The sequence below is a fragment of the Carassius gibelio genome, chromosome B14 (genome assembly GCF_023724105.1).
Source record: "Carassius gibelio isolate Cgi1373 ecotype wild population from Czech Republic chromosome B14, carGib1.2-hapl.c, whole genome shotgun sequence".
NCBI lineage: Eukaryota > Metazoa > Chordata > Actinopteri > Cypriniformes > Cyprinidae > Carassius > Carassius gibelio.
In genome coordinates, this window is record NC_068409.1 from 6,843,632 (window position 1) to 6,870,391 (window position 26,760).

At 38.7% G+C, this 26,760-nt stretch overlaps 1 pseudogene; it reads right to left on the reverse strand.

Moving 5' to 3' along the window:
* Window positions 1–533: 533 nt before the first annotated feature.
* Window positions 534–26,117, reverse strand: LOC127971749 (NACHT, LRR and PYD domains-containing protein 12-like; annotated as a pseudogene).
* Window positions 26,118–26,760: the final 643 nt, after the last annotated feature.

Here is a 26,760-nt window from a genome sequence, read left to right on the forward strand (position 1 = left end):
TTTCCAGTCATTTGTCATATTTAATATATTACTGAATACAGCCATTTTTCAATATTTTACCAGAGCTTGTATTATTTCTAGAACAGTGAACTTATGAGATTTTTAGTCAATTATAAATGTCTTACAGAAAGAGGAAATGTAAAAGCAATACGTTTCTAGTTTTGAATTTCAAAATACACAATTATGATGATCTACATTAATTTTATGCCTGATAAGCCGTTGGTTTCGGTAACCTATCAACATGATCTATTTTCTTAATGTATTTTCTATTGAAAACCTTCACATTCCATTCCTACTGCGTTGTTTTGTAGATGTAGTACTTGTCAGTAAATTGTGTAGCATTTTGTTGTAAATGTATCATCTTATCAAAATCTCACTCATTGTTATGATAAAACAGACTTTTTAAAACATTTAAGAACTTTGTCAGATGGTTTATAATCACACTGAAAGTTATAACCTCTCCATAAAATATATAACAGTCGTTAGTGAATAACTTTGTGCAGGAGGAAAAAGCAAAAAACGAATACAAAAAGTGAAGATTTAGGCGGAAATTTTAATAATCAAAAATGAAAAATAAGTGAATAATAATTATTTTACATTTAAATCTTTACAGTGATTTTCTGGTTGACTCTTCTGTCAGACTCTTGATTTCTCAAACTAAAACTTGTAAAAACATTTAAAGAAAACTTTCTATTCAAGCTTAACAAAGGTTATATTGATAAATGAATCTCATTCTCTCATAATCAAAGTATATAATACAGTCAATATTACACAATAAATATCTTATTTACACCATGTTTATGTTGATTAAAATGTTTTGTTTTAGTGTGATCAGCATTACTTGTCTGCAGTGTGTATTGAGTGTTACAGCATCTACATTTTAGTCAATTTGGGTGAATCACTCAGTTTCATGAATCATTCACTATAAAACAAGAGAGTGAAAGACATCAAACATGACAGTGTGATCTGTGTGTCCCTGTGTCTTCAGTCTCTGTGATTGAGTGACTGTGATGTCTCTGTAGCGGCTCTTATTCACCATCAGCTGATCCTGACTTTATTGAGTCCTACAATAAAACACACAGACAAACGAATATGAGTATGAGACATTACTGCTGGTACATCACATGAGCAGATCCAGCTCAGAAAAACAGTGTATTCATATCACAGCCAGAGATATGAATGAACAACTGATCATAGATTAATAACAGTAGATCAACAACTCTCTCTTTATCACTTACATACAGACACACTGGAAGAGATGAAGATATGCATATGTTCATAGATCAGTTAGACCACAGAATGAAAATTTATAATTTTAAGTAAAAAATAAGTTGATTTAAAATTTCATGGCATCAGCTCATCTCAATAAGGTTGGGACAAGGCCATGTTTACCACTGTCTGGCATCCCCTCTTCTTTTTATAACAGTCTGCAAACGTCTGGGGACTGAAGACAAGTTGATCAAGTTTAGGAATAGGAATATTGTCCCATTCTTGTGTAATACAGGCTTCTAGTTGCTCAACTGTCTTAGGTCTTCTTTGTCGCATCTTCCTCTTTATGATGACCAAATGTTTTGGGTGAAAGATCTGGACTGCAGGCTGGCCATTTCAGTACCCGGATCCTTCTTCTACACAGCCATGATGTTGTAATTGATGCAGTATGTGGTCTGGCATTGTCATGTTGGAAAATGCAAGGTCTTCCCTGAAAGAGACGACGTCTGGATGGGAGCATATGTTGTTCTAGATCTTGGATATATCTTTCAGCATTGATGGAGCTCATCTTTCCAGATGTGTAAGCTGCCCATGCCACACACACTCATGCAACCCCATACCATCAGAGATGCAGCTTCTGAACTGAGCGCTGATTACAACTTGGGTCGTCCTTGTCCTCTTTAGTCTGGATGACATGGTGTCCCAGTTTTCCAAAAAGAACTTCAAATTTTGATTCGTCTGACCACAGAACAGTTTTCCACTTTGCCACAGACCATTTTAAATGAGCCTTGGCCCAGAGAAAACGCCTGTGCTTCTGGATCATGTTTAGATATGGCTTCTTTTTTGACCTATAGAGTTTTAGCCGGCAACGGCGAATGACACGGTGGATTGTGTTCACAGACAATGTTTTCTGGAAGTATTCCTGAGCCCATGTTGTGATTTCCATTACAGTAGCATTCCTGTATGTGATGCAGTGTCGTCTAAGGGCCGAAGATCACAGGCATCCAGTATGGTTTTCCAGCCTTGACCCTTACACACAGAGATTGTTCCAGATTCTCTGAATCTTTGGATGATATCATGCACTGTAGATGATGAGAACTTCAAACTCTTTGTAATTTTTCTCTGAGAAACTCCTTTCTGATATTGCTCAACTATTTTTCACTGCAGAATGGGGGAATTGGTGATCCTCTGCCCATCTTGACTTCTGAGAAGCTCTTTTTATACCCAACCATGTTGCCAATTGACCTAATAAGCTGCAAATTGGTCCTCCAGCTGTTCCTTATATGTACATTTAACTTTTCCAGCCTCTTATTGTTACCTGTCCCAACTTTTTTGGAATGTGTAGCTCTCATGAAATCCAAAATGAGCCAATATTTGGCATGACATTTCAATATGCCACACTTTTAACATTTGATATGTTATCTATATTTTATTGTGAATGACACATAAGTTTATGAGATTTGTAAATTATTCCATTCCTTTTTTACTCACAGTTTGTACAGTGTCCCAACTTTTTGTCTTGTACAGAAGCTAAAGTGAAACTGAATTATCTTATATTATCCAGTTACACACAAGGCATTTTACTGAACTTTAAAGATTTAAATAATAATAATAATAATAATAATAATAATAATAATAATAATAATAATACACTCACAATAGTCTAATGTCTCCAGTTTATAAAGTGGATCATCCCTCAGATCAGAGAGCAACTTCACTCCAGAGTCTCCTAGTTTATTCTTGGAAAGATTCAGGTGTCTCAGGTGTGAGGGGTTTGATCTCAGAGCTGAACACAGAGCAGCACAACCTTCATCTGTGATACCACAACATCTCAACCTGTAGAGAACAATGACACACTCTTCACTCTCTCACATCAGATCAGATCAGATCAGTTTAACCGTGAATCCATTACTACAGTATTGTAAAACTGCTCACACACAATAATAACTTTACACACAAAACGAGAGGAGGAGCTGGGGAGGTGGAGGGATGCTGGAAGAACTATTGCAGGGACGGTGCACTGACTGCTGCTTATATAGACTCATAATGATGAACGACAGAACTGGATGATTAGCCTCCTCCTGAACCAACGTCTGGACCTTCGTTAATATTTACCATTCCTTCCCTTTCCTGCACTGAAGAATAATGTGTTCAGCTGTTTCCATCACTCCACACTAACAGCACTGAGCTTATGATGATTTGTGTTTAACCATCAGAGACTATCATGCATCATTAAGAGCTGAATTTCTCAATCTGGATATTAACACCTCATCTTTCCTAAATCTCCATATATTATCAGTACTTCATTCACAGATGGTTAAATAAAATGCACACTGATGCACTAAAAACACTCTTTCGACTGAAATATTGATTGCTGGTTTATAATGTAAGGACTGGAGGGTTTCGTTCTAGGATGTCATTTATTCTTGTTTTTGACTTTGTGAAGTTGTTGTCAAGGCTGATGTTTTCTTGTTTTCTTTGTGTATTTTGTGTATAGTATAATTAGGAGTTTTAGGGTGTGTGTGTGTGTGTGTGTGTGTGTCTAATTAACCATTTTTTGAGAGATTTATTTAAACCTAGAAGGGAGATCAACCTGACCAAACCTGATATCAAAATATGGATTATGGTTTAGGTTTAGGTTGGTTATAGTATTTATAACTCACTGTATATAAGAACAGACATCTATAGAATGTCTCAATTTAATTAGAGAAGTCACTACAGAAAAATGAATGTGATGAACAGTAAGAATGAATCCAGCTTCTTCATTTCTCAGTTCTGATTGTGTTGAATCTGTTTAAAGTCACGAGACTGAAGTGATGATGGTGTTTGAAAGTGTGTATTTCAGTGTGACTCTCAGTCCTGCAGCATCATGTTACTGAAGAGCAGATCATGTGTTCAATCATTTACAGCTCAATCAGATGAACTCAGCAGAAAGAGACTCAATACTTCAGACATACTGTACTTTACATTGTGTTTCATGTGTGAGAGTCAAATATGATCTTACCACAGTTTCTCCAGTTTACAGCGAGGATGCTCCAGTACAGCAGACAGCAGTGTGACTCCAGAGTCTTCTAGTTTATTATTAGACAGATTCAGTTCTCTCAGGTGTGAGGGGTTTGATCTCAGAGCTGAACACAGAGCAGCACAACCTTCATCTGTGACACCACAATTACTCAACCTGTAGAGAACAATGACACAGTGTGAATTGTAGTTGAAGTGTGTGTAGTTTGTTATTGACTCTGGTCTCAGATCAGGAGAGGAGATATAATGGCAAGCTTTGCCAGAAACTGCTGCTGACAGAATGAGATTTAGATGTTGATGCTCAATGCTGCTGTTTGAAACTGTCATGTGCTTCAGGACTGAACAGACACACAGAGCTGAATGTGAGATATTGTTTGATAGTGATATAAGACAGATCTGTCTGGAGAAACAGTCACTTGCTCCTCTAATAAACACCTACAGGAGGACATCTGCTTCACAGGAGCCACGTGTTCCCCATTACACATCAGTTATTAACTCTTGTGATCAAACACATCACCCTGTCATGTTTGGTCTCATCTGACAGCTTATACACTGAATAGAGATGTGAAGAAATAAATAAAGATAGTGTTAGCTGTTAGTATTTAATCTTGATCAATTTTCCTGTCTTCAATAAAGCTTTGCTCAAGATATCAGAGGAAAAGGAAACTTCTGATGGAGGTGAAAGTCTGAAACTCTATTGCTCCTGCAAACAGTGCTGATTCTATACAGTGTGTAGGTTCAGTTTATTATGTTCAGTGTAAATGAATAAACAAATGTAATGTTTTTAACATTCTAAGATCTGATAATGTAATAAGCTTGATTCTCTCATTGATCACTGTAGTGAGTTCAAACTGAACACATTCAGACTCTGTTGAACTCTAAGAGCCAAATCTTTCTAAACACAAAGTGTAAAGCACACAGTGCAGGTGTACTCAGAGCGTGTCCAAATACACTTTTGCTATTTTAACGACGGAAAAACGGTCCGTGCGCTGGGGCACATTTTTTAAATGGGTTGTCCCTGTTCTGTTAATGAGTAATGGGTGTAATGTTCAATAAACCAATCAGAGTGTCATCTCTCATTGCCTTTAAGAGCGAGATGCGCTCGTGCCATGGCGGATCACTATTTACATGGAGGAATGTGTTGGCAGAAAAGCTGAACGCTTCTCAAGTGAAGAAACCGATCTGATCGTGCGCGACAAGCAGGAATCCACCAAAGCTCTGCGCGATGAGTCAGTTAATATAATGTGTGTGTACTGGCACAATTGTTCAATTAATTAGCCAATTTCATTCATCATTATAAGTAGTAATAGTTGCAAATAGGTATCCTAATTCTAATACACGCAATGACTATCCATCATTGCATTTTTATATTTATGTAGACTACACAATAATATTATTTTACACTGTAAACCTTTTGTTTTTAATATTTGGCATGTTTGTGTGATGTGCATCCCTGTGTGTAAGTCAGCGCACACTGTGGACCCGCCCAGAGGCTGATTTTCTACGAACGCACTCTTTAAATAACAGAAAAATATTGCACCATTGACTTTAGACTTTAGAGCAGGTTTGAGTTGGTCTATGGCACAGTCTATTTTCAGCTCCTTAAAATAGCAGTAATGTCACATTGTGCCGGGTGTATGATAGGGTCCTAAACCTCTGTGATATTCATCCTCTGCAGTAAATCACTTTGACTCATTATTTTACACATTAATGTTCATCTGAAGCTAGCAGAAACAACTGAAGATCCAGGAAATGTTTGGAGGGTCAAAAACAGGAGCAGCAGGTCATGTGATGTGATGGAGATGAATGAAATGAACTTCTTCAGACATTTGTGCTGAGATTTAATGTGTTTACTGAACATTTATTTTACCAGCCGATTTTAGTCTTAAATATATTTTAAAGGATAAATACACATGACTACCAGAGAGATGATCTTACCACAGTGTCTCCAGTTTACAGAGAGGATCCTCCAGTACAGCAGACAGCAGTGTGACTCCAGAGTCTTCTAGTTTATTATTAGACAGATACAGGTCTCTCAGGTGTGAGGGGTTTGATCTCAGAGCTGAACACAGAGCAGCACAACCTTCATCTGTGATACCACAATATCTCAACCTGTAGAGAACAATAACACACTTCACTCTCTCACATCAGATCAACAGGTTAAAAAAAAAAAAGACTAACTTTGAGCCAGAAGTCATAATTCTATACAGACTATTACATTTTTCTCACAGGACAAAAATAATAATAATAGGAAATTCAAAGAGCTTTCAACACGGGCTTCAAAAATCCTAATTTACATCAGATGTTTAATAATAAGAGAAAAGATGATGTTCATTGATGCAGTTCTTTAACCCTTTCACTGCTGAGTGTAAAATATTCTGACCCCAGAGTGAGGATATAGAATGTTTCCTCTTATTGTTTCCATGGAGATGCATCATGCTTGTCACATGACACACAACAGACAGGAAACACTGCATTACAGATGTATCATGTTTATTTATTTTTATATATTTCTTTTTCAAAATATTCACACACTTGCTTAACATGTCATGAACTATCTGATATTCTGATTCACAAATACATGTATGTGAGTGTATTTTGTTGTTTAAAAACCTTTATAAATGATCTTGATCATGATCTATAACGTGAGACGGATGCTGTCATGTTTGTTCACTGTCAGTCAGATTTACTGCACTTCAATTCATCATCTTCTCTTGAAATACATGAAAGTAAGTGGCTGGTGATCTTTATAGTCACATAAACTATGTGTATCTGATATGAATAAACCACGTCAGCAAATTATATTTGAATGTAATGTTATTGCTGCTTCCACAGACATCTGTGTGTGTTTTACAAACTATAAATGTATTGTTTTATTAGTACATATGTGTCTTTAAATGTCTAAAACCTAAAAGAAACATTAGAAACACTGCATATTTCTGATTCTATGACAAGTGCAGCTAAAGCGTGAAGCACAGTTTGTTTTTGGCCGTTATGTGACGTCACTGAACATTATAAACATTATATTGTGTGACTGTAGCGCTCAAAAGGTTACACATGGAGGAGGTTATTAACAACACAAGGATAAGGGGTTTTATTTCATCAACAATAACAAAGACAAGAGTGGGTTTAGTAATACACCATTGTACAGTAACTGATTACATGTGATCTGGATTGTGTAATAATAATTATGTGTAATTAGATTAAATTACATTTTAAAATACTCAGAATCAGACTACAGTTACTTTTTTGTGGATTACATGATTACTTCACACAATAGCAATAAATTGTTCATAATATATTGATTCTCCCTAATAACTCTTTTCATCTTTTCAATGTTTCTTTGTAAAATAACCAAATGCTTGAATATATTCAGAAAGTCTTCAGTTTTCTGGACATTCACACAAAGACCAGTTTCTGATCAGCTGACTGTAATTACACAGAAAACTAAGAGGACATACAGCACTTGACCACTGGATTTACTCAAATCTTTTCTTAACAATTCAACATTGAAAAATACAATATTTATTATTTGAATGCTTTTGTATTTCAAACACATTAAAATGCACAAATTAATATTATTTCTTGTATACATTTAATGAGGTTAGGGCTGTAGCTATCGAATATTTTAGTAATCGAGTATTCTACCAAAAATTCCATTGATTAATCGAGTAATCGGATAAAATGTGTTTTTGCTTAATTAAAGTGCAATACTAATTATGCAAGAGAAAATAAGACTCCTGGGTCTCTTAAAATGGACAACGTCTCCGAAAGTTTCCTTTTTTTTTTTTTAATGCATAGAATGCAATGCATACATAAAATAAACATTTAATTATTATCCATTGTTTCTCTGTATGTACTTGTACTGTGAAGTTGACAGATGAATTAAGTGCATTTAAGTGCCATTCATTTGAGGTTTAAATAAAGCATTTTCTGAGATGCAAATTAAACACATAAAACATTAATTTATCTTTTAATTATTGAAAATTAACTTAACTTTTTGGTAAACAAAGGGGATTTGCTATAAAAAATAAAACATGGAAGAAAAGTTGTGTGATTAAACCTTAAAAAAAAAAAAGATTTTTTTTTGTTTTGTTTTTTTAGTAGTAGGCTATGTACATTCTGTTGAACGATAGTAATACAGGACTTTTATTTTGACGGGTTGATGTAAATTTACAGTTCTGTGTATGTGATGTAACGCTAGTTTTACTCAAATCAAATGGTCAAATGCTCATGACGTGACTCTCAGAGCAGTTTTGGAGATGTTGTTCATGTGTTCACATCTTTATTTAATGAGACAGCAGACGCTGAAATCACCGGAGCGTCACGCGCGCTTCCGTGTGTTTAATGAATGAAGACGCGCTTCTGCTCCATTCATTAACACAGACACGCAGAACATGCAGGATTCATATTTAAATTGACTGTTCTGGCTTAATATTTAAAGATATTAGTCCATATCGTGATTTGATGTAAGTGCAATAAGTCCTATTTTTGATTAATTAATTCAAAATTTGGCTAATTCCGTGCCATTCCGCGTTAAACTGTAAATTCCGTTTTTATGACTGGATTCCGCGATTCTCTCAGCGTTTTCTGCATCGTGGAAATCATAGGGCCCTAGTTGTGATAAGCCAGCTCGATCTTGCAATGGACACAAGCCACGACGTTCTCTTTACGTTGTTTGCCTGCGCCCTCAAATCAAAACACTGCTGACTCCTTGTGCCTCCTTCCACTTTGTGGGTGATGTAAACGCGTTGTGTCACATTAAAAAAAATCATTGCGAAAGAACCAGTCGTGAGATTTTAAATAAATTAAAAGAGGCTTCGAGGCAGAGGAATTTGCCTCTATAATGTTTTGTAATCGAGTTACTCTAGGAATCGTTTCAGCCCTAAATGCAGTTATCTGAACCTAATATGTTTGCTTGAAGTACCCCTGTGATTTTAAAATAAATATTTAAACAAATAAGTATCACATTTGCATGTTCACGGTTCTCTAATCTTGGTTAATGGTCACATGACATACAGGTAAATAAATTAAATAATTATTATTTTTGTATTATTTTATTATTGTTTGGTTTTGTTTGATGTTATTTTAAAACAATTTGTTTTAAGATAATAATTTAAAAAATTGACTAAATTATTTGCTTTTTATTAAATTCAACCCCCTGCAGTTCCCTTTCAGTCGGTCACTCTCGACGCCATGTCGGATGACCGACGAATATGGGATATCGCTTCGATAGACCAATCTACTTCGAGTGTAAACTAAACGAGCCAATGCACATTGGCATGCAATTATTGCATCCAGCTGCCGCTGATCACTGCGTGAGTATAAGAGGGCAGCAGGTGCAATGCATACCAGCTTTTCGCTTCGGAGCCGAGCGTTAGTATCACTCTGCTCAACTGTGTCTGCTGTGAACTACGAGTTCAGCACGCTCTCGGAAGCTTCGTGTGTTGGCGAGACGGCGCTTCAGCGGCGGTCGTTCCTGTGTCGAGTGGATTGCACACTTCAGGTTGCACTACCCCTGTCGTGTTGCAAGCGGCCAATTCCCCTGTGCACCTCAGCACTAAAAGAGCATTTCCTAAAAGAGCAAATTTCTCTAAAAGAGCTTCACGGGTGCGTCTTTATAAAGACGACGGATCATCCTTATAAGGATGCCGTTTCACCCGTGCGTTTCTGGGTGCGGTCACGATCGCTGCCTCACGTGTCTGGGCGTCGAGCACGCTGAGGTGGCTTTCGTGGATGAGTCATGTTCTCACTGAGGGAATATGACCATCTCGGAGCTGCAAACCAGGCTCCGCTACCTTCAGGGGGGCGGAGTCCCGTTGCCGCGGCCGCGATCTGGGACTCGTTCTGGCGGCCGACAGACGAGAACCACTTCCGGCAGTAGCGCGAGTGGTTTGAGGGTCACAGTGGTGGCAAACCCTTCAGGGAACCAACCCTCTGGGGACCACCACTCCTCTAGCACCTCCGATCCAGTGGAGCAACCCACGGAACGCGCTGGGCCCTCTTCAAGGAGCGTACCAGCGGTATCCAGTGAGACTCCCCCCGTCCAGAGCCTCCTGGCGTGGAGACCTGGTGCTCCCTTCCCATGCCTGTAGGCACTCGTCTGCCTGTAGGCACTGGCCCAGCAAGTCTCGACTGCCCAGAAGCAGACTGAGGCGATCCGACACATCCTGCCCCGGCGGGCAGCTGCTGCTATTTCCACCCACCCGCCGGCTGCAGTGCCCCAGCCTGCTCGTCGCCGAGGGCAGCCCCCTGCATCCGCCCCTGTTCACGCATCGCATCTGCAGCAGCCTCCAAGTGGTGCCGTTGAGCTGGGCGCAGGCAGGCTGCCCCTCCCATCCTGGCCCCCGTCAAACTTGGCGGTGAGCAGAAGAGCAAGAGGCCCTGGGACGGGTGACCCAGAGAGAGGTAGCTGCTTTCTGGGGGATGGTGAAGGCACCTCTCCCTCCCCTGGAGGAGGGCCAGGCGGAGAATCTGGAAATCTCGACAGGAGAGTAGTTTCCTCCCTCTCTGGGTCCCAGGAGGGCTCTACAGCCCGTACCTCATTGTACCCAAGAAAAGCGGTGGGTTACGACCGATCTTGGATCTGCGAGTTTTGAATCAGGCCCTCCATCGGCTACAGTTCAAAATGTTGACACAGAAACGCATTTTCAGGTGCGTCCGTCCCCAAGATTGGTTTGCAGCGATCGACCTGAAGGACGTGTACTTTCATGTGTCCATACTTCCGCGCCACAGACCTTCTCTGCGGTTTGCGTTCGAAGGACTAGCATATCAGTACAAGGTCCTGCCCTTCCGGCTGTCCCAGTCTCCCTGTGTCTTCACGGAAGTCACGGAGGCAGCTCTCGTTCCTCTCAGAGAGCAGAGTGTTCACATTCTCAACTACTTAGACGATTGGCTGATACTAGCACAGTCTCGAGATCAGTTGTGCGAGCACAGGGATGTGGTGCTCTGGCACCTGAGCCTGTTGGGCCTTCAGGTCAGCTGGGAAAAGAGCAAACTCTCACCATTGCAGAGGATCTCTTTTCTCAGTATGGAGTTGGATTCGGTCGAACAGACAGCACGCCTCACAGAGGAACGTGCGCGGTCGGTGCTAGCCTGCTTGAATACGTTCAAGAGCAGGACAGCGGTCCCACTGAAACTCTTTCAGAGGCTCCTGGGGCATATGGTGGCCACAGCGGCACTTACACCGCTCGGCCTATTACATATGAGACCGCTCCAGCACTGGCTTTATGGCCGAGTCCTGAGGTGGGCGTGGAAGCGCGGCACTCACCGGGTCCAAGTTACACCGGCCTGTCGCCAAACCCTCACTCTGTGGTCAGATCTGACATTCCCTTGGTCAGGGGTGCCCCTAGAGCAGATCTCCAGGCATGCTGTGGTTTACATGCATGCCTCCACCACCGCCGGGGGGGCCATGTACAACGGGCATGCAGTCTCAGGGGTTTGGACAGGCCCGCAGCTGCAGTGGCACATCAATTGCCTAGAGTTGTTAGCAACGCACCTTGCCTTGAACCGTCTCAAAGGTTTCTTACGAGGCAAGCCGGTGCTGGTCCGATTGGACAACACTGCGACTGTTGCGTACATCAACCGCCAAGGTGGTCTGCGCTCTCGTCACATCTCGCAACTCGCCCGCCACCTGCTCCTTTGGAGTCAGAAGGTTCTGAGGTCACTTCGTGCCGTTCACATTCCAGGCCTGCTCAGTCGTACAGCCGACGAGCTGTCTTGAGCAATGCTCCCGGGAGAATGGCGACTCCATCCCCTGACGGTCCAGCTGATTTGGAGACCTGTTTGCTGCTCCAGAGACCTCTCACTGCCAGGTTTTCTACTCCCTGACCGAGGGAACTCTCGGCACGGACGCACTGGCACACAGCTGGCCGCGGGGCCTACGCAGGTATGCGTTTCCCCCAGTGAGCCTTCTCGCACAGACATTGTGCAAAGTCCGGGAGGACAAGGAGCAAGTCTTGCTAATAGTGCCATATTGGCCTACTCGGACCTGGTTCCCCAAACTAGTGCTCCTCTTGACAGCCCCTCCTTGGCCAGTTCCTCTGAGGAGGGATTTACTGACTCAGAGATGGGGCACCATTTGGCACCCGCGTCCAGACCTTTGGAAACTCCATGTTTGGTCCCTGGACGGGACCCGGAGGTTCTAGGTGACCTACCCCAAGAGGTAGTTAACACCATCACTTCGGCAAGAGCACCGTCTACGAGACACGCCTATGCCTTGAAGTGGAACCTGTTCATTGAGTGGTGTTCTTCTCGCCGAGAAGACCCCCGAAGATGCCCGATTGCGGTCGTGCTATCCTTTCTGCAGCAAGGGTTGGAGCCAAGGCTGTCTCCCTCCACCCTCAAAGTCCAGGTTGCCGCTATTGCTGCGTACCATGACCCTGTGAATGGGAAGTCTTTGGGTAAGCATGACCTCATCATCAGGTTCCTTAGAGGGGCCAGGAGGTTAAATCCATCCCGGCCCCCCTGTATACCCTCTTGGGACCTGTCTCTAGTGCTTAAATCACTACAGCAGGCCCCATTCGAGCCTTTGCATTCAGTTGAGCTAAAGTTTCTTTCATTGAAAACTGTGCTCCTGCTTGCACTGGCCTCCATCAAGAGGGTAGGGGACCTGCATGCATTCTCGGTCGACGATTCGTGCCTAGAGTTCGGGCCGGCTGACTCCCAGGTAATCCTGAGGCCCCGGCCTGGCTACGTGCCCAAGGTTCCCACTACACCCTTCAAAGACCAAGTGGTGAACCTGCAAGCGCTGCCCCTGGAGGAGGCAGACCCAGCCCTGGCTTTGCTTTGTCCTGTTCGAGCATTAAGGTGCTACGTGGACCGGACGCAAAGCTTCAGGACCTCAGACCAGCTCTTTGTCTGTTACGGAGGCCGGCAGAAGGGGAATGCCGTCTCTAAGCAGATGATGGCCCTCTGGATTGTGGATGCCATAACCCTGGCTTATCAGGCTCAGGATGTGCCCTGCCCATTCAGGTTGCGAGCTCACTCAACTAGAAGTGTTGCATCCTCCTGGGCGCTGGCTCGTGGCGCCTCGCTGACAGATATTTGTAGAGCTGCGGGCTGGGCGACCCCTAACACGTTCGCTAGGTTCTATAGCCTTCGTGTAGAGCCGGTATCCTCCTGTGTTCTCACCTCAAACAGGTAGTGGCACTGAGAGGCCCCGGTTAGTGTCGGCTTGCTAAAACTGCTCCAGAGTGTCCGTACTGTAGACCATGTTGAGATCCTCCATCACCCTAGGCAGCTGGACGCAGCAGAACGTCCGGCGCCAGGCCTTCATGATGAATCCGTTAGAACCATGGAAGGCTGGGCTCCATATTGAGACCTAAGCGGTACTCGTATGTGTATAGTCCACGGTATAGCCTTAGAGCCCGTGTTTCCCCGGCAGACTTCTGCCTTCTCAAGAGGGTTTAATCACCTCAAATTTCTCCGTATACTCCTAAACGGATGCTATATGTGTATTTGCCTCCGAGACCTCCTTCGGGAAGGATGGGGCTTCCGCAGCGTCCCGGCTCCAAGCGGACTGGGTACATTTTCCCAGTGTTATCCAATCTCACCCAGTGAGGTAGTGCTTTGACAATGGTGAGTGGAGCTACTTGTTCTGAGCCCCGGCCTACACCTAATAGGGGCGCAGGCGGCTCGCACAGGGCACTGGAAGGGGCAGCACCCATGGCGCTTTGATAGGGATCCCATATTTGTCGGTCATCCGACGTGGCGTCGAGAGTGACCGACTGAAAGGGAACGTCTCGGTTACGTATGGTAACCCTCATTCCCTGAAGGAGGGAACGGAGACGCCACGTCCCGTCGCCATGGTTGCTGTACCGCCGCTGAGCTGCCGGGTTCCCGGGCTCGGCTACTCAGCGAAAAACTGGTATGCATTGCACCTGCTGCCCTCTTATACTCACGCAGTGATCAGCGGCAGCTGGATGCAATAATTGCATGCCAGTGTGCATTGGCTCGTTTAGTTTACACTCGAAGTAGATTGGTCATGGCGTCTCCGTTCCCTCCTTCAGGGAACGAGGGTTACCATACGTAACCGAGACGTTCCTTTATAAACCCCAGTTTGGGAAACCTTGACGTAATGTAATGTTTATTTTAATTCATGTTTACTCATTGTATTTTTATGTCAATATGGAACAAGATTATCCTATTTAAATCAATGGGATAAATGAGTTCAGTCAAGAGTAACCTAAAAGTAACGTGGTCTGAACAGTTAATGAACACTAATAAACTAATAGTGACTCTACTGATAGTGAAGCAGTGGGGTTTTGTTACTTCAAAAACAGAAAGAAATATAACTCAACATTTTCAGGATTTAAGCTGTTTACTGATAAACCACAGGACAGTGTGAGCTACTGTACAGGATGTGTGTGTGTGTGTGTGTGTGTGAGTGAGAGTGTGAGTGTGTGTGTGCCTGTATGTGTGTGTGTGTGTCTGTGTGTGTGTGTTTCTGTGTGTGTGTCTGTGCCTGTGTGTGTGTGTGTGTGTGTCTGTGTATGTGTGTGTGTGTCTGTGTGTGTGTGTGTGTGTGTGTGTGAGTGTGTTTCTGTGCCTGTGTGTGTGTGTGTGTGTGTGTGTGTCTGTGTGTGTACTGTGTGTTTCTCTGTGTGTGTGTGTGTGTGTGTGTGTGTTTGTGACACACACAAAGACACACACTCGCACACAGACACACACACACACACACCTCCTCGTGCTGCGGTGCGTCGTATCATGTGTCCACCATAGATATTGTTAAAAGCATCAAATATTGTCAGTATTAAGAGGACATGTATAATCTCAAATTTTATATTCTTATTATTAGGCCTATTTATTATTATTATTATTTTTAGGTTACTTTTATTATTAAATCACAATTAATTTGCCCTGCAATAATTTCATAGCACATTCAAGCATAACTGATGCACTGTGAGAATAATAAAAGATTAGGCTATTAGCTTACTTCTCATTCAAAATCATTTTAAGGTTTTTTTTTTTTTTTTAGAAAAAATTTACAGTTACCTAAAATTATTAACACTGCAGTCATCATTGAATATTTATTTCAAGCACCAACTTTCAAAAACAACCTGTTTAACATGAAATATGTTTCTTATTTTTTTCACAATGCACGAGCCACAAGACAAATATTAAGAGAATAAATTAGGACAGTTATATACCATTATCAGATTATGTTGAAGTAGATTAGTTTATCGTTGTCTCTGAGAGAATATGTGCCGTTAATGCAGTGTTCGATGCTGAAAGTGCCCTCAGTTTTTACTGTTTTTCACTCTTAGTTATAGTGAATTGACTGGTTAAAGTGATAGTTCACCCACACATGAAAATACTTTCATCATTTACTCACCTTCATGTCGTTCCAAACCTGTGTGAGTTGCGTTCTTATGTTGAACATCAAAGAAGATATAATATATAGTATAGTAAATTATGACAGAATTTTCATTTTTGGGTGAACGATCCCTTCAAGATGCTCACTGGGATATTGTGATATCCATTGGCTCACCTTTATAGTTTATAACAGAAGTATTTCCCATCTTAAAAATAGCAGAAGTGAGTTTTCATCCTACAATCATATAAATTTAATTATATGAATTTTACTCACTGTAGTTTTAAAGCCCTCATTATGTTTGTTTGTTTTTATCAGTTTTTGTTATTAAATTTAATTGTATGATTTAATATTGTCACATGCCTTACTCATGCTTCATCTTTAGTTATCAGAATATAGATATATATATTATCAATATATATATTGGGCTGAGATATACTCTATCAGAGAGATGATCTTACCACAGTTTCTCCAGTTTACAGTGAGGATCCTCCAGTACAGCAGACAGCAGTGTGACTCCAGAGTCTTCTAGTTTATTCTTAGACAGATGCAGTTCTCTCAGGTGTGAGAGGTTTGATCTCAGAGCTGAACACAGAGCAGCACAACCTTCATCTGTGACACCACAATCACTCAACCTGTAGAGAACAATGACACACTCTTCACTCTCTCACATCAGATCAGATCAGATCAGATCAACAGGTACAAATCACAATCCTAAACAAACTAGTAAATGTGTCTATGTTTCCACTGGAGTTTTAATCACAGTAATGAAAATGATAAAAAAATAAAAATAAAAACACTTTCAACATATGTGCTTCAAAACCCTCTATTTATATTGGAAGTTTAATAATAACAGAGGCACAGAGGAAAGATGATTGTCCAGCAGAAGTGGATTCGGACACACTCTAAGTGCACCTGAGCTTTAGACCTCACTCTCAGATCGTTAAAACAGAGCACACAGAGTGAAAGTTAGTTGGGAGAGCAAGACAGGTAAGCTCTTCATTTTTATTTATATATATTTTTTTAGCATTTTGATTTTTTTACGATTCCTGGACAAAATCACTTGTGTTCAAAGATAGTAAGAGATGATATTGGGGAATATAGCTAGATTTGTGCTAAACTGTTATTAGCCACGTTTCCACTGTTTCCACAAAGAGGAGTTTCTCCGAGTCTGGAGAGCTCAGCGCTGCGGATCATCTCATTTTAGAAAGATAACAGCTATAACATCAACATTAAACACTTTTATAATAAGTTGAGCTCAAAACTCACTCTTAGTTAGCAGCAAGTGTTTGAAATAATCTGATCTGATGTGGATTATAATCACTAAACAAGGCAGAAATATTTATAAGTGATGTAAAAAACTATGCACCCTAAACATTAATGTTACCATAGTAAACATGGTAAATGTGACCGCTTGAAGAAATCAGACGTCAGCTTCTTATTCTCTATAAAAATTGTGTATTTATTTAGTAACTTATATTATCTGTCATAAATCTCGTCTTGAGGGTTTAGCTCCACGTAGCCTATCATAAAAAATATAATAATGTTTTTTGTTCGGGAGCTTTTATAAAAATAGAGATATTATCATTCATTCTTAATGTGACGTATAGACTACAAATAAACAGAAATAGACTCGAATGCATAAGCAGGCTATTTTCATAAGTGTTAAAAATAAATAAATAAAGTAGAAATACATTTATTTATTTGTGATTAATTTTGAGTACTGATAAATTAATTAATTACGATCAATGTATCACTTATTCTACTATAATAAAACACTGATGCTTTTGAATGTTAATATATAACAAAGCATGCAAACAAACGGCTCTTTTATCATGTTCGTTTTGTGATCGCACTAGTTCCAGTGACTTATTTCTTAGTTTTCTGATAACTTCTCTTTGTTGGTGAAATGATGGGGTTTCGTGACATTGTTTCTGAGAGGTGTATAAAGGTCATGTTTTAGTGAAGCGCAGCGGAGCTTCAGGCTCGACTGTGGAAACCCTGCGCTATTCTGGCCTCGGTGCTACTGTATGTGTGCAGTACATTGAGCTCTGCTGTTCAGTGACTTGTTTGGGGCCACATTTATTTGTATTTTTTGATGCATTCATATTTTTTAAATATATAAAACAAATTATTTTAGTTGGATGAATTTTTCTTTTATCAGAGTGACTAATTGTTATCACTTTTATTTGTGCTGGTTAATTATCACGTAAAGTAGTATGTGAAATTAAACTGCTAACAAAAGTGTGTGAGAGTTGTGTGAGGACGAAGGGTCGAGGGCCGCTGCTGCAAATATCTGAGATATCCATCAATAACAGATGTAATCTCTCTCCAAACTCTTGATTTGATATAGCGTAAAAGTGGATTTATTATACTGTGGCCCTCTATAGAACAGATCAATCTATCAGATTTTTGGGATAGTAATTTACACTAAAACCATAAATCGGATCAGTCAGAAAAGATAAAATATGCAGGTCTTCTGCTTGTTTTCTTCTTAAAGCATAACTTGTTGTTATGGTTAAAATCACATGATCAGGGACTAGTTATATTACTATGTTTAATGTTTTAGTTTTGCCATCTTTGGATGAACTGTATTACTGATCATTATGAAATCAAATCTTTTGCATTTGTCCAGAGGGAGTTTATTAATTTATTTGTTTATTAGTAAACACTATCATGTCTAAAACATCAGTCAAGAGAGATGAAGACAACCAGCAGCCGGACATGACATTATTATGCTTTATATATTCATTAGTGCCATTGTAGTCAGTGTGAAACAATCTAAAATTATTGAATAATTATATTAATTGAAATATTGTTATATTAAAGGATATTTAAAAACTGTAATGAACACTGGCACCAGATCACATTTATATATACCAGTCATTGTGTATTTATCAAACTATATTTTACAAGCTGATTTTAAACTATTTTACATCAAACTATACAGCTTACTGAGGATAAAGACACATGACTATCAGAGAGATGATCTTACCCCAGTTTCTCCAGTTTACAGCGAGGATCCTCCAGTACAGCAGACAGCAGTGTGACTCCAGAGTCTTCTAGTTTATTCTCAGACAGATCCAGTTCTCTCAGGTGTGAGGGGTTTGATCTCAGAGCTGAACACAGAGCAGCACAACCTTCATCTGTGACACCACATTTATACAACCTGTAGAGAACAATGACACACTCTTCACTCTCTCACATCAGATCAGATCAGCAGCAGTGGTGGACGAAATACACAAATCAAGTACTTGAGTAAAAGTACAGATATGTATAATAAAATAATACTCCAGTTAAAGTAATAATTTTTCAGTTTTACTCGAGTGAACAAAAGTACTCAATTTTTTTATGTACTTAAGTAAAAAAGTAATGATAGATAGATTTATTTAGCAATTTTATATAGGCTACTTAATTTTATTTTAGTACTGTTTTTTTTAATAATCCTATACTGCTCAAAATACCTGGAATTTTCTCAAAATAACCACTATATGGAGTATAAAATATATTTTTGTTGTTGATATGGACTACGCTGATGAGAGTGATGTAGTAATGTTCACTGTGAAGCTTACACTGTGATGTACCTGAGAGAAAACAGATTAAGGGTCAAAATTGAGATTTGTGCATCATCCGAAAGCTGAATAAATAAGCTGTTAGGAATGGATGATATTTGGCTGAGATACAAATATTTGAAAATCTGTAATCTTAGGGTGCAAAAAAATTAAACACTGAGAAAATCACCTTTAAATTTGTCTAAATGAAGTTCTTGGCTATGCATATTAAAATCAAATTATGTTTTGATATATTTACAGTAGGAAATTTACAAATATCTTCATGGAACATGATCTTTAATTAATATCCTTATAATATTTGCCATAAAAGAAACAAATTATAATTTTGACACATACAGTGTATTTTTGGCTTTTGTTACAAATATACCCCAGAGACTGCTTTTGTGATCCAGGGACACATCTGACCATCTGATCTTCACCAGTAAGAAAAAAGTGTTTTAAAATGTTTTGTTTTGCAGAACATCTCAGTTATATATGACATGAGAATGAGGCCTGAAGTTAGGAAGAACATTTTAAGGAAAAAATAATTATATTTTCATAATGATTTTTTTCTTCTCTGTAAAAACACCCCTGGCCAAATGCCCCCAGAGGGCATCACTTCCCACTTCGATAATCACTGTAGTTACCATGTTCTGAACATCACATCCTTTATTTATCCCTCAGATGTAATCTACCTAGGTGGTAGAACACAAATATTTGGACTTTATTTTTTAATAATTACTTCAACTTAGCAGCAGCAAGCAATAACAATATTTACTTCTTTTCAGTATGGTTATGAATAAACATTCATATCTGTCTACTTGGCTAGTTAATTCAAACAATATAAACATTTATACGGTTGATAAACAGTATAAAAACAGACATCACACAGGACTAAATGCATAGCATTTTAACAGAACTGTGTATGTTATGGCAGCGGGAATTTGAACATGCATTAGTTATTTTATTTAATCTGTGTTATTTTAATGTTAATTTTTTTTTTACCTAAGAGGCACTGATACTGATGTGTTTGCATTCAAGCATTTTAATGGGCTTAAATAGATCACACTTTACAGCAGATTTAGTTCACAAACAAATGACAGTTTTGACCTAAATATTATTTTCAGGTACAATAATAAATCCTAAAATTTGACATTAGTAATCTACTTTTAGCAGCATCGGTTGCGCGAGAGCTCACAAGATCTCCTGGTTCTTACGTGTGATTAGAGTTCACTAGAGACTCACACTAAACAGTTCATTTGAATCAGTGAGTTATTGACTCTAGAACAGCTGCAATCGGATCATTCTAAATCATGAATGAATCGTTTGGGGCGATTTGCGAACCGATTTAAAAGGTTAATTGAAAAGAATCAGTTTGTTCTTGAATCAGAAACCGCTTCTGCATGTCAGAGCACTTGATATAGCCTATTATAAGGAGTAACGATATGTTTTATGAAATGTAGTAAAGTAAAAAGTACGATCTTATGCTTTGGAATGTAGTGAAGTCAAAGTAAAAGTTACTAAAAATAAAACTACTCCAGTAAAGTTCAGATACTTGAAAAATTTACTTAAGTACAGTAACAAAGTAACAAAGTAAAGCTACTCCGTTACTGATCAACAGGTACAAATCACAATCCTAAACAGAAATATGTCTACATTTCCACTGGAGTTTTAATCACAGTAATGTGACTTTCAACATCTGTTTTTCAAAAATGTTTATTCATAAAATGTAATAATTTATTTTAACCCTCTGGAGTCTAAGGGTATTTTTGGGGCCTGGAGAAGTTTTGTCATGCCCTGATATTTGTTCTTTTTTCAGTTTCTTATAAATATCTAAAAGGGTAAAGTCTAATCTCACTGTAATCATCACAAATAATAATATGTGAAATGCATGTATATACATGATTGTATTTTTGAGAAAAAAAATGTTATGCGTGGTTTGTGAAAAACTAAAAATGTTAAAACACTTGAATAAGGCCATAAAACACATACAGAACATTAGTTCCCGGGACTGTTGAGAACTGGAGCTTGAGAAATCATCTTTACTCACTTACAGAAAACAATATATTGATTTACATTTTCTAACACACTTTTTGTTGGTAAAAGTCATATGCGAGTAAGCGTCAACTTTCATGAATATCATTGTGATTTACACCTGAGAAGACAAAGGCCTGCATAATGAGCTGCATAATGAGCCATTCAGTCAGCTGTGTCACTGGGAGGGAGGAGTTACAAGAAAGAATGTGAGAATAAAATAAAAGTATATAATTTTATGTTTGTAGTTTATTAAGAATATATTTAATTATCCCACAACATAATTTAATATCCACTTGGGGGAACAGTTAAACAGTTTATTAGGGACAATCAAAGCTGACTTTCAAACTGAATTTTTTGCATCATTACTCCAGTCACACAATCCTTCAGAAATCCTTTTAACAATCTTATTTTCTACAAAAAAAAAAAAAAAAAAAAAATATTATTATTATTATCATTATTATTATTATTATTATTATTATTATCATTATTAATGTTGAAAAGAGCTGAGAATATTTTTCAGGTTTTTTTAGGGGGAATAAATTGAAAGAACTGCATTGTTTTTATATTTGTTAGAGTTATCTCTATTTGTTACATTTATATTATTTACATCAAGCTTTTGAATGTTATAGTATTGTATACTGTTATTGAAACTTCATAATGTTTCACTTGATTATACATTTAGTCAGGAATCATAGTTTGGAAAAAGTATTTGGAAAAAGTCTCACTAGTAAAATGTTTACACGTTATGTGGAAACAAGTACAAGTATATAAATAAATATAAAGAGACTTACTCATGTTTATGATCTCTGCTAAATAAAGTGCATTCTTTTTTCTGAGGAAATCCATTTCTCAAATCCTCAACCACATCACATCTTTTTGGGGTTAATTATGTCTTATTCCTCTCATCGCAAAGCAAACAGTAAAATAAAAACACTTGAAGAACAGACTGGCTGCTTTTTCTTCTGTGTGGGTGTATTCAAGCCGCACGCTTCAGTTTGAATCTGAATAGAGTGTTCAGCGCGGGGACGTGGTCACATTAGATATAATGAAGGGAGACATGAAAAACAGACATCGCGTTGTTTTCCTATGGATTACTTTATCTCAGAATATTTGTTTTCGGCAGCACTTGTTTAGTTTAAAAATAGACATGTCGGGCTTTCTATAGATATCTCTCTCATGTCTCTTCGTTGAGTATTCACTGAGTTAAAGTTCAATTTAATGACGTGTTTGCAAATGAAGATCAGCGCAGACAAAGGCTGCAGACAGCACACCTTGTTTGTTATCTTTATTTTATAATGTGCCAATTTCAGAGGGTTAATTTTAATAATAACAGAGGCACAGAGGAAAGATGATCTTCATTAGTCATGTTTGTTTATGATAAACTGATAATGTGGTACAGGATGAAACAAAATCGCCTTTAATAATGGTAGTAGAAATAATAATAAAAACATGCTGATCTTGAATCCAGAACAAGTACAAAAATAAGTAAAAAGTGCAGCCATGAAAGGAGTATGAATCCTAAAATCCAATAAATTTAATTACCAGAATTTATCTCACTGCTTTCAAAACCTTCATTATCTGTTTGGTTTTAATCAGTTTTTGTCATTAAATTAAACTGTATGATGTTATATTGTCACATGCCTTATTCATGCTTCATATCATTTTTGTGCTGTGATTTAATATGACAATAATGTATGATGATCAGAGAGATGATCTTACCTCAGTGTCTCCAGTTTACATCGAGGATCCTCCAGTACAACAGGGAGAAGCTTCACTCCTGAATCTCTGATTGCTTTATTAGACAGATCCAGTTTTCTCAGGTGTGAAGGGTTTGATCTCAGAAATGAAGTCAGAGCAGCACAATCTTTATCTGTGACACCACAATCACTCAAACTGTAGATAGATAGAAACACACATTTTAAACAAAAACATAAATAAGGTTCAAAAAGACAAGTGGGACATGATATGGACTCACTATAGCAAACTCGTAGTGTGCAACAGAGAAAACATTCATGTTATTAATAATAAAAATGGTAATAATCAAATTTGCAATGAAGAGCTTTACTGTGGATCAAATCCACATAATTTAAGTACTAACTCATTAATAAAATTAAACTTGTTGGTTTCAAACTAATCCATGTTAAAGAAATTGAGTGGCAGGTGCTTTAGAGTACAGCTTGTCTCTAAAAAACAGCTAAATACTAGAAATGAATTAATTTCAGAAATAAAATAATAATCAAGGAACATTTATAATGTTGTCATTAAAGTATGTGTTTCAAGTATGTTTTCATATTGCTCCATTAACTGATAATATTATTATGAGATTGTGATGTTCTTTTCTTTAACAGTGAAGTGATTGTTCTCAGAGATACTTACTGAACTTTAATCACAAGCAGCAGATACTGAAGAACATTCAGTTTTTCAGCTTTATTGTTTTCTCCTACAAATTCATTAATATCAAACACGTCCAGCTTTTCTTCTGATGTCAGCAACACAAAAACTAAAGCTGACCACTGAGATGAAGAGAGTTTGACCTCCTTTATTGTTCCAGATTTCAGAAACTGTTGTATTTCCTCCACTAGTGAATGATCACCCAGTTCATTCAGACAGTTGAACATATTGATGGATTTCTCTGGAGAGTCATTGGTCCTGATCTTCTTTTTGATGTACTCAACTGTTTTCTCATTGCTGTCAGATCTGCTTATTGTCTGTTTCATTTGTCCTTGTAGGAGAATCTGATGAGACTCCACTGACAAACCCAGAAGGAACCGCAGGAAAAGATCCAGATGTCCATTTTCACTCTTTAGAGCCTCATCCACAGCTCTCTGATGCAGCTCAGATAATGAAACACATTCTGATGAATTGATTTGAAACAAGTCCTTCACTTTAGCCCACAAACTCTGTTTGGTGATGGTCTCAAACACATTTCTGTTGTGGTTTGTACAGGAGAGGTGCACATATAGAGCTGCTAGATGTTCCTGAATGCTCAGATGAACAAAGCAGAAGACTTTCCCCTGATACAAGCCCAACTCCTCTCTGAAGATCTGAGTACACAATCCTGAGTACACTGATGCTTCTGTCACATCAATACCACACTCTCTCAGGTCTTCCTCGTAGAAGATCAGGTTTCCTTTCACAAGCTGCTCAAAAGCCACTTTCCCCAGTTTGAGGATCATGTCTTCATCTGTCACCTTCTTCTCATAGTCCTTCTTATGTTTGATGTTGGTCTGAAGGATCAGGAAGTGTGTGTACATCTGAGTGAGAGTCTTGGGAATCTCTCCACTCTCTGCTCGACTCAACATCTTCTCCAGAACAGCGGCTGAGATCCAGCAGAACACTGGGATGTGGCACATGATGTAGAGGCTCCTTGATGACTTCAGGTGTGAGATGATCCTGTCGGCCAGACTCTGATCACTGATTCTCTTCCTGAAGTATTCCTCCTTCTGTGGCTCATTGAAGCCTCGTACCTCTGTCACTCGATGGACACACTCAGAGGGGATGAGATCAGCTGCTGCTGGTCTGGAGGTGATCCAGATGAGAGCAGAGGGAAGCAGATTCCCCACAATGAGGTTCATCAGCAGCACGTACACTGAGGCTGATTCAGATATATTACACAGTTTCACTTTGCTCTTAAAGTCCAGAGACAGACGACACTCATCCAGACCATCAAAGATGAACAATACTTTATATTCATCACTGGATATTTCCATTTCTTTAGTTTCAGGGAAGAAGACATGAAGAAGATCTGAAAGACTGTGTGATTTGTTCTTCATCATATTGATTTCTCTGAAAGGAAGTGGAAATATGAGCTGGACGTCCTGATTCTCTTTCCCTTCAGCCCAGTCCAGGATCAACTTCTGAACAGAGACTGTTTTTCCAATGCCAGCGACTCCCTTTGTCAGCACAGTTCTGATGGCTTTGTCTTGTCCAGGTAAAGGTCTAAAGATGTCACTACATTTGATGGCTGTGTCCTCTGTTGCTGCTCTCCTGGATTGTGTCTCAATCTGTCTCACCTCATGCTCATTACTGATCTCTCCACTCTCACTCTCTGTGATGTAGAGCTCTGTGTAGATCTCATTCAGGAGTGTTGGGTTTCCCTGCTTCACTGTTCACTCATACAGACGCTCAAACTTCTGCTTCAAATTTGATCTAAACCTGTTGAGGACTTCATGACTGGGAAATTAGAATATCACATCATTACATAAGCTAATGAGCAGAATGTCTTTCTGTATTATAATCAAATAATCTTTTACAGAAATATTAGACCTGGGATCAGTCTTTGTTTCTTCACTCTTATAATCTAATGATGTGTCACTCCTCATAGACACACAGCTGGACTCTGATCTCTTCTGCTGGACTGAACTATAACAGAGAGATTAAAGTGAATCATCTCAATTACCATATTTAACAAAGTATACATTATTCAAACAATCAAAATGCATACAAATACGTGTGACCAATATTACATAATGTATCATAACATTTCAGATAAAGACAAAGAAATGCCTATAAACACTATACAGAAAAAGATTTTATAACTTAAGAAAATACTAAGAACACTATTCTGATACTTTAAAATGGCATAGACATTTTTATAGAAATATTATACCTGAGATCAGTCTGTGTATCTCCACTCTTAAAATGCACTGGCTGTTCCATAGACCAATCACTCCTCAGAGACACACAGCTGGACTCTGCTTCTGATCTCTTCTGATCAACCGAACTATAACAAACACATTTCATCCTTTATGATGTGATGATAAAAGACTTTATGGTCTTTTTGTTTAAAAAACATTTTATCTTAAAAATATAGAGACATAAAAACACAACGGAGACACTCATTTGCTATCATTAAAATAGTGATTTAATTCAGTGTTTATTCAAAGTACCTGCATCCTGGAGACAAATCTTCATATCTGGAAGTTTCTGTGTCCTCCATGATGAACCAGAATCTGATGTCCAGCACTGACACAGAATGAAATGACAAACAAACACAATCTGAACGGATCCTGAGAGAAACAGATCATGAGTTCACTCAGATACACAATAGTGATAGTTGTGTGTTAACAGCTGCTGAAATAAACCACAGAAGGCACCAAACACCAATGAATCCTCGTTCATTTGCTTAAATTAAAATGTCAAACACATATCAAAGAACTTCTTCGCCCTTCAGAGTAAAAAATGAAAGCAGAAGTCACCTCTAAAGCAGACACCTGCACCTTCATCAACATTTAATTAATCTACATACCATTCACAAACTTCAACGGCTTCTACGCGTAAATTATTGGCTTATCTTTTATAAAACTTCCTATGGAACACATTTAGAATCCGTATAAAATTCCGTATAGAATAGATTCTGGCTGTTTAAAATGGCGAAACTTCAAATGTACTTTTACTTTCATTCTTTATTTGTGTCGTAAGCGATGAAGTAAGGGAGCGTCTTAAAATTCCACACAGAGTGAAAAAAAGTTAACGATGTCAAATTAAACAAAATCATTTTAAAACACACCTGCATTCCTAATAAAAGCTTTTATTAGGCTCACAGCGAGATTCTAGATTCATTTTTACAGGTAGGCTGCTAGAGATTTTTCATTACCTCTCGAGTTCTCCCTATGAAAAAAAGGTCTT